This window comes from Pinus tabuliformis, chromosome 3_1 (assembly GCF_031772625.1).
Source record: "Pinus tabuliformis cultivar Carrire ecotype Pingquan chromosome 3_1, CPIR1, whole genome shotgun sequence".
In the NCBI taxonomy this organism is placed as follows: domain Eukaryota; kingdom Viridiplantae; phylum Streptophyta; class Pinopsida; order Pinales; family Pinaceae; genus Pinus; species Pinus tabuliformis.
The window spans coordinates 13,520,810-13,525,725 of NC_142301.1; the positions used below are offsets into that span (position 1 = coordinate 13,520,810).

A 4,916-nucleotide genomic window follows, 5' to 3' on the forward strand; every position below is an offset into this window, starting at 1 on the left:
AAATTCTTCTATTAATCAATATAAAAATAAAAAAATAACATACATTTATTTCCCATATAACTCTAAATACTTTAAACATTAATGAATTTCCACAAAATTTTTATCTTTCGAAATTTTAAATAAATCTATTATAAAAAAAATTATGCTAAATAACAGCATAGAATCTAAAATTTTTAAATAAATCTATTATAAATTTTTTTATGCCAATATACCTAACATAGAATCTTCCTTGAGCACTAAATCAATAACTTAAAGACCGATTTTGTTCCGAATGAACTTCATCCACGTTAACATAACTATTAATAGGATCTTCCTTAATACAAATAAGTTTGATGTCTAACTCTTTACTCTTAGACCATGGTGGATGCATTATTTTTCATGGAACTTTACTCTTATCTATTGAAGATAATACATATGAGTTGATGTCAACTCTTCACTCTTTTTCATGGAATTCTACTAAAAAAAAGGAAGATATAAACATGTTTGGAAGGATATATACAGTAAGCTACCAATTAGTCTGCTTAACCTAAGAACATATGAACCCACGTTGGAGTCTTCCCCCGCAACCTGCTTGATGGATGGAGGTTTGAAGAGCTCATGTTTGTATTGTTTGCCATTAAGTGTATTTTCATTTCTGCAAAGCCACAGCTTCCGACAAAGGATTCAAAACAAATTATGCAAGGTAGCTTTTAACAAAAAAAAAAAATCAACTCTTTAAAAGAACCCAAGGCACGCACGCAGAGTAATTGTTTGTTAATTGGTCGCCACCAGGAATGGATTTTGACGAGTAATTGTTTGTTAATTGGTCGCTGACTCGCCACTGTTAATGGATTAATATAATAACCCTTTAGACTGCCAATCCCAAATTGATAGCCCTTTACATGTACTGTTGATGCCTTACGACAGAAACGCCATGACTGTTCGGTAACGGTGAACTGTTCGGCGAAATAAACAATGGGGGAGTTATGGTAGGCTCTTCTGCCTTGCCTCGTTTTGTGCAGGATGGATTTGTGGATTTTCTCAGTCTGCCCCCTCTACACCTGCCTTGGTTGCACTCCCCCTGCCTTGTCTAAACATTGTGTAGGATTGATATGTTGCTCTTTTGCATACCATGTTCTTCAACCCTTTACCCCTTTACACCTCCCAATCAAACTTGTCATCGCAGACATCTGCATCCTTATCATGGCTATCCCTCTTTTTATTTTTATGACCCTCATCCTATTCCCACCTCCATTGCTGTTGAACAGCGGAGTAGGAACGCAGTGAAGAAGGTTAAACAAGTTTTGGCATGTGCCAACACATATGGCAACCGAGACCAATTTTCACAGAAGGAGACACACAAACACAAGCAGAGCAATGCTGTGATATGGAAGGAAACCATCAGAGGTTATGTCAAAAAGGGCTTCTATATTGAAGCGTTGAGGATGTATTATCAAATGCAACGCTCAGGCATAAATCCCGACAAGTTGGTGTTTCTGTCTCTAATCAAAGCATGCGGCAGCCTATCAGATCTCCAAGCAGGCAGAAAGATTCACGAAGATATCATCGCAAGGGGTTTTGATTCGGATATTTTTGTGGGTACTGCGTTGGGTTCAATGTACGCTAACTGCGGAAGTTTAGAGAATGCACGCCAAGTGTTTGAAATAATGCCCGAAAAAAATGCTGTGACATGGACTGCAATAATTTCAGGCTATTCTCAGAACGGCTATCCCCGTGAAGCCATGACATTCTTCAATGAAATGCAAGCCCAGGGTATAAAAGCGGACTCAATTACTATAACTAGTGTGTTATCTGTATGTGCTGATTTATTTGCTTTAGAACTAGGTAAGCAGATCCATGGTTATGCAATAAAAAGTGAAGCTGCATCTGATGCTGTTGTGGTGAATGCGCTTGTAAACATGTACGCCAAATGTGGGAATGTTAACATCGCCTGCAAATTGTTCGAAAGAATGCCCAAACAAAACGTTGAGTCTTTGAATGCAATAATTGCTGGTTATTCCCAAAATGGTCACTCCCATGAAGCCTTGGCATTCTTCAATGAAATGCAAGTTGTGGATGTAAAACCTAACTTAATCACGATAGTTAGTGTGCTATCTGTGTGCGCAGAATTATTTGCTTTGGAACAAGGTAAACAGATCCATGCTTATGCAATACGAAGTGGACTTGAATCTGACGTTGTTGTAGGCACTGGGCTTGCGGACATGTATGCCAAATGTGGGATTGTTAGCCTTGCTCACAAATTGTTTGAAAGAATGCCTGAAAAGGATGTTGTGACATGGACTGCATTAATTGCTGGTTATTCCCAGAATGGTCATCCCCATGAAGCCTTGGCTTTTTTCAATGAAATGCAACTGCAGGGTATCAAAACCAACTCAGTCACCATTGTTAGTGTTCTTCCTGCGTGCGCTGATTTACTGTTTCTGGAAGAAGGTAAGCAGATCCATGGTTATGCAGTAAGAACTGGATTTGAGTCTGATGTTCGTGTGGTCGATGGGCTTGTAAATATGTATGCCAAATGCGGGGATGTTAACATTGCCCACAAATTGTTTGAGAGCATGCCTGAAAAAAATGTTGTGTCATGCACTGCAATAATTGCTGGTTATTCACAGAATGGCCATCCCCGTGAAGCCTTGGCGTTTTTCCATGAGATGCAAGTCCAGGGTATAAAACCTGATTCAATTACCATGGCTAGTGTTCTTCCTGCTTGTGCTGATTTATTGCTTCTGGAACAAGGTAAGCAGATCTATAGCTATGCAATTAAATCTGGATATGAATTTGATGTTGGTGTGGTCACTGGGCTTGTAAATGTGTATGCCAAATGTGGGGATGTTAACATTGCCCGCAAATTGTTTGAGATCATGCCTAAACAAAATGTTGTGTTATGGAATGCAATGATTGCTGTGTATTCCCAGAATGCGTGCCCCCTTGAAGCACTGGTCTTATTCATTGAAATGCAACCCCAGGGTATAAAACCCAACTCCATCACTATGGTTACTGTTCTGTCTGCATGTGCCTATTTATTGGCTCTTGAACTAGGGAAGCAGATCCACAGTTATGCAATTAGAAGTGGATTTGAATCTGATGCTGTTGTGGGCACTGCACTTATAAACATGTATGCCAAATGTGGGAATGTTGACATTGCTCATAAATTGTTTGAAAGATTACCTGAACAAGATGTTGTGTCATGGACTACAATGATCCTGGCATATGGAATTCATGGACATGGTGAGGAGGCTCTCTCTCTTTTTGCCCAAATGCAACAGACAGGCACAAAGCCAAATCATATCACCTTCACAGCTATTTTGACTGCCTGCTCTCATGCAGGGTTAGTTGACCAGGGATGGCAATACTTTCAGTGCATGAAGTCAGATTATGGCCTTGCACCTAACCTGGAGCATTATGCATGCTTGGTTGACCTTCTTGGGCGTGCAGGGCATCTAGATGAAGCACATGACATTATCAAAAAGATGCCATTAGAGCCTAGTGCAAATGTGTGGGGAGCCTTGCTTGGTGCCTGCAGAATTCACTGCAATATTGAGCTTGGAGAACAAGCAGCAAAACACCTTTTTGAACTAGAACCAACCAATGCTGGATATTATGTACTGTTGTCAAACATGTATGCTGAGGCACGCAGGTGGGAGGATGTAGTAAAGTTGAGGAATATGATGAAAGAGAGGGGAGTGAAGAAGCAACCAGGATGCAGTGCTGTTGCGGTACATAGAGAGGTTCATACATTCCTCGTGGGAGACAGAACACATCCTCAATCTGAAAAAATTTATGCAATGTTGGAAATCTTGTATGGGCAAATGAGGAAGGCAGGTTATGTGCCTGACACAAATCTTGTTCTGCAGGATGTGGATGAGGAGACTAAGGAAAACATTCTATGCAGTCATAGTGAGAAGATAGCCATTAGTTTTGGGATCATCAGCACAAGCCCAGGCATCCCCATTCGTATCATGAAGAACCTTCGTGTGTGTAGTGACTGCCACAATGCCACCAAGTTTATCTCCAAGGTTGTTGAGCAAGAAATTATTGTGAGAGATGCAAACAGATTCCACCATTTTAAGGATGGACTATGTTCTTGTGGAGATTACTGGTGATGCTAGTTGAACCAAGCGATGAATATGTCTATGCTTTCAAAGTAATATTTGCATAATTTTCAGTAGAATATAATATATGTACAGAGAACGGTATGTTTTGACCTAAATTGGGTGAGTCCTTTAATATGCTGATAAGTTCAAGCCATAAAGAATATGAACAAACATATGGAATTGTGTCAAATAATTGACATAATATACTAAATTTTGGATGTAAATCCTATGGTATATTTAACACATATAGCCTGGCCTGATTTTTGTGTGAATTAGAACCAACTAATGCTGGATATTATGTACTGTTGTCAAACATGTACGCGGATACACGCAGATGGGAGGATGTAGTAAAGTTGAGGAATATGATGAAAGAGAGGGGAGTTTTGTTGAATTGGTTGAGAGCTTCAGTTATTAGTTTGATTGAATTGGTGCGATTAAAGGCCTCCTGTTGGTCTAGCATCCTCTTGTTTGTTAATTTGAAGGGATATTGAATCACAACAGTATTGTCAATTTCTTAGATTGTTGGAGTGTTTGGTGAATGCAGTGGCCTTATGTCCAAGTTGCTTTTAAGTCCCTTATGTTTGAAAATCAATTGAATGTGTAGCTGGGTTATATCATAGCATTTTGGGACAGTGAATAGACTCAAAATGTGATTCTTCCTCACCAATTTATTGGAGGAATGTTCGTGGTGTAAATTATGCCACAACCATATAATTGAATGCCCCACACTTCTGAATCAATGCATTTGAATAGCTTGCTACAACTATTTAATAAATTTACTTATTAGTGCACACAAGTGGGATGATTGTTGAAGGAGCACTGTGA

General features: G+C 39.3%; 1 pseudogene; it reads left to right on the forward strand.

Annotated features, from left to right (window-relative positions):
- Nucleotides 1–610: 610 nt before the first annotated feature.
- LOC149185536 (pentatricopeptide repeat-containing protein At3g12770 pseudogene) lies at nucleotides 611–4,611 on the forward strand (annotated as a pseudogene).
- The last annotated feature ends 305 nt before the right edge of the window (nucleotides 4,612–4,916 follow it).